The 9,659-nt window shown below is 33.2% G+C and overlaps 1 long non-coding RNA gene across 1 annotated transcript; it reads right to left on the bottom strand.

Moving 5' to 3' along the window:
• Positions 1-925: 925 nt before the first annotated feature.
• Positions 926-9,290, bottom strand: LOC113303587. The gene is made up of 2 exons (XR_003337616.1): positions 7,938-9,290; positions 926-1,586 (listed from the first exon to the last, which is right to left on the bottom strand). It is a non-coding gene; the product is annotated as an uncharacterized LOC113303587 (long non-coding RNA).
• Positions 9,291-9,659: the final 369 nt, after the last annotated feature.

Here is a 9,659-nt window from a genome sequence, read left to right as displayed (position 1 = left end):
ATATACTACACGTGGAAATTCTTGTTTCCCATAACAATTCATATTGACCACAACACATTACAGGTCCTTTCCAAACCATGGAAAGAATAACAGAATCAACAAAATCATCGTAAAACAAGTTAAACCATGCATATAACGCACAAACAGAAATACATGAGTTTGTTAAACATAAACTGTTGTAAAGGAAAACAATAATGGTTACCAAAGAGTCAAATGCATTCCCACCTATTTTGATGAAAAGCCACGCCTACCTCGAGATCCACGATCCACTGGTTCATCCTTTGAATCGATCGATGTTAATATAGACTAACTGTTAATCACACAAGAAGTCTAAGAATCTAGCCAAAAAGGCTCACACAAGAATTACACAAATCTATCTAATGGTTCTAGGTCCATCTATGACTTTACACCTTTTCATTCATTGTCTTTAGCATAGTCAAGGTTTACTAATTCAATTGGGTTGGTTCTATAGTCCATTGTCTAAGTCTTATGAACATCTACAACTTTGTAGAAGGAAACAAATGCTAATTTGGACCATAAGTGGTCCAATTCATCAACTAAGAAAACTAAATCTAAGCCCAAGTCCACGAACCCAACCCATTAATCTAAGGCCCAGTCCATCAGGGTCAACTAACAGTCAAACTAACGCGCAGGTCAACAGACACTCAACGTCTAAGTCTAAGTCAATGGTCAGAGTTCAAGGTTAAAGTCTAACTCGGTCAATGAGTCAAACAAGAATCGGTCCGGGTTAATAAGACTGATTCAGGTACACATGTGACTCAATCAGATTAACTGAGTCAGCTGACTAGGATGCCTAATGGTAAAGCTAGGCCATAATACAGGCCAAAAGTTCTTACACACGCCAGAGCCATTGTTCAGGCCAAAGAACACTAATGCACAAACATTGTGCAACCCCAAAACTCTTAACTATAATTTCAAATAACAATACATTGAATACAAATAAATTCACAAGTACATTCTTAATCACAAATCAGCTTACCTGCAATTGCAGTGACAAGCCTTTGTAGAGACTGTCCTCAAGCCATATTATTACATCCAAAAACACTTCTCTAACTAACAAACCATCACCAGATTTCATCAGAGAATCCCATACAACACTACCACTAACCTTAGCTACAACTTACCTTCATGTAACTCAATCTGAACTTCAACATCAACATTATCATCCACTAGATTCAGTTTACATACCTAAACTCACATTAGCTATATCTGCAACTCAACATATACCCACCAATTAACCAACCACATCTTGTCTTTCCCATTCCACCTGCACCAACTCATCTCTATCTCAACACAACCAACACTACCAGTTCAACTGAACCTCTAGATTTATCCATGTCTTCTGTAACTCAATCATAACCAAAATCCCATAAACCCACTTCATACACTCCAACTCTTAATTGTGTTACCATATCACCTTCAATCCCAGTTTCAAATAACAATCAGTCTTGCCTCAAAAAAACTCTCTTCACTATCCATTCATACACAACAATATTAATACCCTATTTCATTTCTTCCCTGCATTCATCGCAAAACATACCCTCTTCCTGTAAATCAAACACAACCTAAACCATGTACACAACACCACTGCATACTCATCATTTCACTTTCAATTCTCAACTTATACAGAACCACCCTTTAGCTCTTTTTCATCATCTGCAACAGTTCCATACCTTGACATAATTCATTCATCTAAACCTTAGTCCTTCTAAAACAGTGGCAACACCATCTTTTCTCTTCATGCAATTCACATCCAACCCCAAGTTACAGCCACAGAACCATTCCACACTATACCATCTCAACATACAGTTTCATAGTATATTCATCATCATCAATGAACTCATAAACTCATTAACTGAAATCAATCGCTTTAGTAAGTTATTAAGAAGAGAATTACCTCAACTCAGATTTGCTCAAACATCAATTTGTTCATCACCAAAGATACCTCCATCATTTCTTTATCAACAGAAGCAAAGCCTAGCTTCACAATCAGTTCAAAACCTTAACTTCATCAAAATTGAAATACTCTTCTTCTCTAACCCCAATTCGTCCAATCAATCAATACCCATATCAAATCTTCTCTTTAAACTCTCAATTTCATCTTTAAATTATTCTTTGAACTTCTTACAAACCCTAATTCTAATTCGGGGAAGAACACATGAACCCAACTTTGGATTCAATCACTAGAAAAACTCTGCAACTTCAATTAAACATCAACCCAAGCTTTCTTCATCTGTTAACACCTCGTTTAACTTATCAATTCTCAAATAATCTCAAACCCTAATTCAAATCTTACAGCAGCATCCCCTCTTTCTTCTCCCGAACTCAATTAACAACAACATCAGCACCAGTTATCAATTCCTAAAGTTTCCCCTAAGTTCTCTTTGATTTCGACCTCAGAATCATCACACAAAATCGCCGGAGGCGATGAACAGAAGCAGAAGAAAAGAAGAAGAAAGATAAGAGAATGAATTTTCTCTTCGAATGGGTTGGGGATAAGGCCGGCCAGAATTTGCTGAGGCACCCACTCTCATTGACACGTGCAGCCACAAGGGTAATATCCCAAAATTACCATTTTACCCTTCGAAAACAAATTGATAAATCTTCTTCACCCAGTGTCCGAATGACGCGTGGGAGTAGTCCATTTCGCATAACTTTTTGAGATCTAACCGATGGTAATAGTTTCGTATCTAGATTGTTGTTAGACTAATTCCTATTAATTATCGTTCGTGTTAAACTTATCCAGTTATTATCGGCTAATTCGGCATTTGACCGCCTAATAGCGTTGACAAGCTTGCGGGTCTTTACATTCTCCCCACCTTGTTTATTTTCGTCCTCGAAAATCAAACCATTCTTCTGGTCTTCAAAAACTCCCCACCTTATAGAATAATCCTTTCTTGTCCAAGCGCAAACAACATAAAACAAAGAACAAACCTATATGACTCCAATTAAAATCTAAAATTTGTAGCTCTAGGTTCACTATGTTGATTTTAAGTACTATCAAATACGGAAGTCTAAGTTTCTTACACCAATTTCTATCTTATAAAATACTTGTCTCTAATTACAAAGGAGATTCCTACGAATTTATTTCTAAGTGAATTTATATCTATCGGTTTCCTAAGGAATTGTACCAAGCTTCTATGATCAATCATCTATTGGTTTCTAAAATAATTATACTAAACTTCTATAATCGGTCCTCTCTGAATGCAGTTGCCCTGTCAAGGTTGGCCAATCCCAACAATGCCTTCCCACGAATGGAGAAAACACAACCTTCATCATTCAACACTGGGGATTAACTAAGTACTAACTTATTATGACTAAATAATTTCCAAATTTTATTGTAACTGATTTGACTTAAAAATTTTACTTCATGTTATTTTCAACGTATCTATTTGTTTATTTCATTATGTGACTTGATATAAGTAAATAGCCGCTAATAATTTTCATAGTCGTCTGGTATTAATATTTTATCATTGTTATTACATTTATTTCTTATTTCTTAGGCCGATAAAAGTTAATCGTAATTAATCATAATGTCATGTCATGTTTAATTTTATTATTAATATTAGATTCGGTTTGATCTAACTTCATTTCCTAAAATTTTATTTATTGCTAAATAATCCATAAGTTGTACTCTTAATAAAAATTACATAGTATTATCATTTACTTGTCCAAGATATACTAGATTCGGTTTGCTATTACTATCCTATAATTATTATCCAAATGATATTTGCAATAACTCTAAATTCTATAATAATTAGTATTATATAGTATTATCATTTTTTATTTTATCAAAAGTTATTGTCTTAATTATATTACCATTTTCATTATTCTTTTATCAATTTTTCCTATTTGGTTACTAGCATAATTAAAATATGTCCAGAATAACTATATAGTAATGATAGTTTGTTTAATTTTATTAAGCCCTAATCTTGTACATATAATTTTATTTCCACGTAAAGATTGATATAATTGATTTTATTTATTCAGATTGAATTTGTATATCTTGTTAAATATTGGCGTTGGTAATTTAATATGATTTATATTTGGGTCGATATAAATTTTAACTTGTCTTAGATTTTGATATTATTAATAAGTATCTTATTCATAGGCAAATTTATTGTCCTTTTAAGTCTAATATTGTTCTAAGCATTCAAATACTATAAATATCACTTTATGTGTATAATTTAGTGTTTTAGTGAATCGTTTACTGGACTAAAGATAATCTGGGTATAAGATCGTTAACAAGTTTAGTCTATTTTATGCATTATATAACCTCATCTTTTAATCCCAACGAATAAATCTTGTATTAACTATATGGTTTAAACGCAAAACATATAATTCTAATTTTAATTAGTCTTTTTTTTAATTAACTTTGCAAAACTTAATCGTGGATAAGCATAATAATTTTCAGTAACTATTTAATCCTAATCATTGTTTTATTGAAATATATTTGTTAATGATATCTTAATTTAAGTTATGCTCCATTTAATACTAATTTAAATTCTAACAGTTTAACTTCATCATACTAATTTTCCATTTCAAAATGATCGAATCTATTTACGAAGAAGGATCCTAACTATATATGAATCTATTTTTTTCAATTCTAATAGTACACTAAATATCCGAATGTTATTGTTACTATTTTATATATTTATTTCATTTTAAAGATTTACTGGATCATTTGTTAGCCTAAAGATAATTTTAGGTATAAGATTATAAACAAGTTGAGTCATTTTATTTTTATTTTATATATTATCTCCTCCATTTCTCAAGTCTAACGCCTAATAAGCATTATATTAATTATCTACTTTAGACGAAAAAACATATATCTCTAATTTGTAATTAGTGTAATTTACAAAACTTCATCGTACACAAGCATTATTCATTTTCCATAATTATTTAATCATAATTTATTTTATCTTTTGTCACTATATATCTTTATTGGAATTTTAGTCAAGTGCAATATGATACTAATTGACATATGTTAACCTTACTTTATTAAAATTATTATTATTATTATTATTATAAAAGATGTCACTAAGGCTATATTGAAGAAAAAAGAGTTAATTACAAAGATTTGGCAGGGAGTCGAGCAACAAGTTGTGCTCCCACACCTATAATTACTATTAAAAAGAGTTATTATTATTATTATTATCATCTATAATTACTATTATAATATTTTTATTATGACATCGACGGTTTAACTATTATTCTAATTACTGTTACAATATTATCAAATCCCAAAATATTAACATTTATGTAATTATAATTTGTTTACTTTTAATATAAGTCAATGTGTTCAGTAAGTTTCTATGTAATTTACAATAATACTCATCTCACTGTTTTTATCGTATTAAATTGTCTACGTGTTCATACTATTTAGATCAATTATTCTCAAATCCATATCAACTAAATCTATTGATGTACCCTACAATTTTTTACTTCATTACAAACAAACAAATCAATCAATCAAATAATTCCTTTAATTATTGGTAGCTTTTAGTGATTAAGATTTATCTCATAACCCAACCCAGTTCTAAACTAATCTAGTTCACTAACTGGCACTGGCTATTCTTATTCTCACCCATGTAAGATCTAATAGTGAGCTCTGATACCAACACTGTAGCGCCCCCTAAGCTAGCAGCTGACTGATCCAAGTGATTAACTAAATAAAGAGGCACTACGAATCTAATTCAAATACTTAAACATTCAATTAAGAAATCTGCTACAAAATTTATCCCAAAACTAACCCCGCTCAGAACATATGTACATGAACTTCTCTCAAATGATACATATATAATAGTCAATTGGTTTACAGATACAATAAACAACATAATAAACATAGCGGAAGTTAACTAATTAACGGAGTCAACACTTGTGGCTTTCGCTGCGCAACTCTGATATGTCTCTGAAAACTGAAAGTGGGAATAATTAACATTTAACTTCTAATTAATCATAAACAAGATTAAGAAAAACAATAATGTTTTCTCAGACATTAAATAGTGACCAAGTCACTGAGATACACAAACACGAATATGGACAAGCTCTTTCTTCAAACAATGTATACTATGGTTGTGCAATTTCGAACTCGCAAATCCACACCTAATCGTTAATATGGATGTCGAAAATTCCGAACTCGCAAACTATCGACCGATATAAGCATAAAAGCTGAATTCATGTAGATATAAATGTGAAAGAGCATATCCTCACAGAGTAGACAAACATGTATATGGACAAACTCCTTCTTCAAACAATGTATACTATGGTTGTGCAATTCCGAACTCGCAAATCCACACCTAATCGTAAATATGGATGTCGACAATTCCGAACTCGCAAACTATCGACCGATATAAGCATAAAAGTTGTATTCATGTAGATATAAATGTGAAGGGGCATATCTTATATACCACACGTGGAAATTCTTATTTCCCATAATAATTCATATTGACCACAACACATTACAGGTCCTTTCCAAACCATGGAAAGATTAACAGAATCAATAAAATCATCGTAAACAAGTTAAACCATGCATAGAACGCACCAACAGAAATACATGAGTTTGTTAAACATAAACTGTTGTAAAGGAAAATAATAATGGTTACCAAAGAGTCAAATGTATTCCCACCTCTTTTGATGAAAAGCCACGCCTACCTCTAGATCCACGATCCACTGGTTCATCCTTTGAATCGATCGATGTTAATATAGACTAACTGTTAATCACACAAGAAGTCTAAGAATCTAGCCAAAAAGGCTCACATAAGAATTACACAAATCTATCTAATGGTTCTAGGTCCATCTATGACTTTACACCTTTTCATTCATTGTCTTTAGCATAGCCAAGGTTTACTAATTCAATTGGATTGGTTCTATAGTCCATTGTCTAAGTCTTATGAACATCTACAACTTTGTAGAAGGAAACAAATTCTAATTCGGACCATAAGTGGTCCAATTCATCAACTAAGAAAACTAACTCTAAGCCCAAGTCCACGAACCCAACCCATTAATCTAAGGCCCAGTCCATCAGGGTCAACTAACAGTCAAATTAACGGTCGCAGGTCAACAGACAGTCAAGGTCTAAGTCTAAGTCAATGGTCAGAGTTCAAGGTTAAAGTCTAACTCAGTCAATGAGTCAAACAAGAATCGGTCCGGGTCAATAAGACTGATTCAGGTACACATGTGACTCAGTCAGATTAACTGAGTCAGCTGACTAGGATGCCTAATGGTAAAGCTAGGCCATAAGACAAGCCAAAATTTCTTACACAGGCCAGAGCCATTTTTCAGGCCAAAGAACACTAATGCACAAACATTGTGCAACCCCAAAACTCTCAACTATAATTTCAAATAACAATACATTGAATACAAATAAATTCACAAGTACATTCTTAATCACAAATCAGCTTACCTGCAATTGCAGTGACAAGCCTTTGTAGAGACTGTCCTCAAGCCATATTATTACATCCAAAAACACTTCTCTAACTAACAAACCATCACCAGACTTCATCAGAGAATCCCATACAACACTACCACTAACCTTAGCTACAACTTACCTTCCTGTAACTCAATCTGAACTTCAACATCAACATTATCATCCACTAGATTCAGTTTACATACCTAAACTCACATTAGCTATATCTGCAACTCAACATATACCCACCAATTAACCAACCACATCTTGTCTTTCCCATTCCACCTGCACCAACTCATCTCTATCTCAACACAACCAACACTACCAGTTCAACTGAACCTCTAGATTTATCCATGTCTTTTGTAACTCAATCATAACCAAAATCCCATAAACCCACTTCATACACTCCAACTCTTAATTGTGTTACCATATCACCTTCAATCCCAGTTTCAAATAACAATCAGTCTTGCCTCAAAAAAAATCTCTTCACTATCCATTCATACACAACAATATCAATACCCTATTTCATTTCTTCCCTGCATTCATCGCAAAACATACCCTCTTCCTGTAAATCAAACACAACCTAAACCATGTACACAACACCACTGCATACTCATCATTTCACTTTCAATTCTCAACTTATACAGAACCACCCTTTAGCTCTTATTCATCATCTGCAACAGTTCCATACCTTGACATAATTCATTCATATAAACCTTAATCCTTCTAAAACAGTGGCAACACCATCTTTTCTCTTCATGCAATTCACATCCAACCCCAAGTTACAGCCACAAAACCATTCCACACTATACCATCTCAACATACAGTTTCATAGTATATTCATCATCATCAATGAACTCATAAACTCATTAACTGAAATCAATAGCTTTAGTAAGTTATTAAGAAGAGACTTACCTCAACTCAGATTTGCTCAAACATCAATTTGTTCATCACCAAAGATATCTCCATCATTTCTTTATCAACAGAAGCAAAGCCTAGCTTCACAATCAGTTCAAAACCTTAACTTCATCAAACTTGAAATACTCTTCTTCTCTAACCCCAATTCGTCCAATCAATCAATACCCATATCAAATATTCTCTTTAAACTCTCAATTTCATCTTTAAATTCTTCTTTGAACTTCTTACAAACCCTAATTCTAATTCGGGGAAGAACACATGAACCCAACTTTGGATTCAATCACTAGAACAACTCTGCAACTTCAATTAAACAGCAACCCAAGCTTTCTTCATCTGTTAACACCTCGTTTAACTTATCAATTCTCAAATAATCTCAAACCCTAATTCAATCTTACAGCAGCATCCCCTCTTTCTTCTCCCGAACTCAATTAACAACAACATCAGCACCAGTTATCAATTCCTAAAGTTTCCCCTAAGTTCTCTTTGATTTCGACCTCAGAATCATCACACAAAATCGCCGGAGGCGATGAACAAAAGCAGAAGAAAAGAAGAAGAAAGATAAGAGAATGAATTTTCTCTTCGAATGGGTTGGGGATAAGGCCGGCCAGAATTTGCTGAGACACCCACTCTCATTGACACGTGGAGCCACAATGGTAATATCCCAAAATTATCAATTTACCCTCCGAAACCAAATTGATAAATCTTATTCACCCAGTGTCTGAATGACGCCTGTGAGTAGTCCATTTCGCATAACTTTTCGAGATCTAACCGATGGTAATAGTTTGGTATCTAGATCGTTGTTAGATTAATTCCTATTAATTATCGTTCGTGTTAAACTAATCCAGTTATTATCGGCTAATTCGGCACTTGACCGGTCTAATAGCGTTGAGAAGCTTGCGGGTCTTTACATACATGGGCCGTTTGCAGACGTGAATAAAAATATTTAGTATCAACGAACCAATGGTGCCTAGACTGGAAACATGTTTTATAGTTCCTTTTCCAACCTAGACGGTGTTGGAACCATACGTCCGATCATGGACCAAGTACATGGGCTGTTTGTAGACGTGAATAAAAAATATTTAGTATCAACGAACCAATGGTGCCTAGACCAGAAACATGTTTTTGAAAAGATTATCAAAAACATATTTTTATCCTTAAACATAACATCTTAGCTCAACAAATAATTTTAGAGCACAAGAGTTTTATTGATTGACACAACAGGTCACTGTCCTTAGAAAAAATAGCTCGAAGAAAAGACCTATTGAAGCTTCTTATCGCATCAAAGAATATATTTTTTAAAAAGTTAATTATT

This window comes from Papaver somniferum, chromosome 8 (assembly GCF_003573695.1).
Source record: "Papaver somniferum cultivar HN1 chromosome 8, ASM357369v1, whole genome shotgun sequence".
NCBI lineage: Eukaryota > Viridiplantae > Streptophyta > Magnoliopsida > Ranunculales > Papaveraceae > Papaver > Papaver somniferum.
The sequence above is the reverse complement of the archived record's forward strand: the minus strand, read 5'-3'. Positions and strand labels throughout refer to the sequence as shown.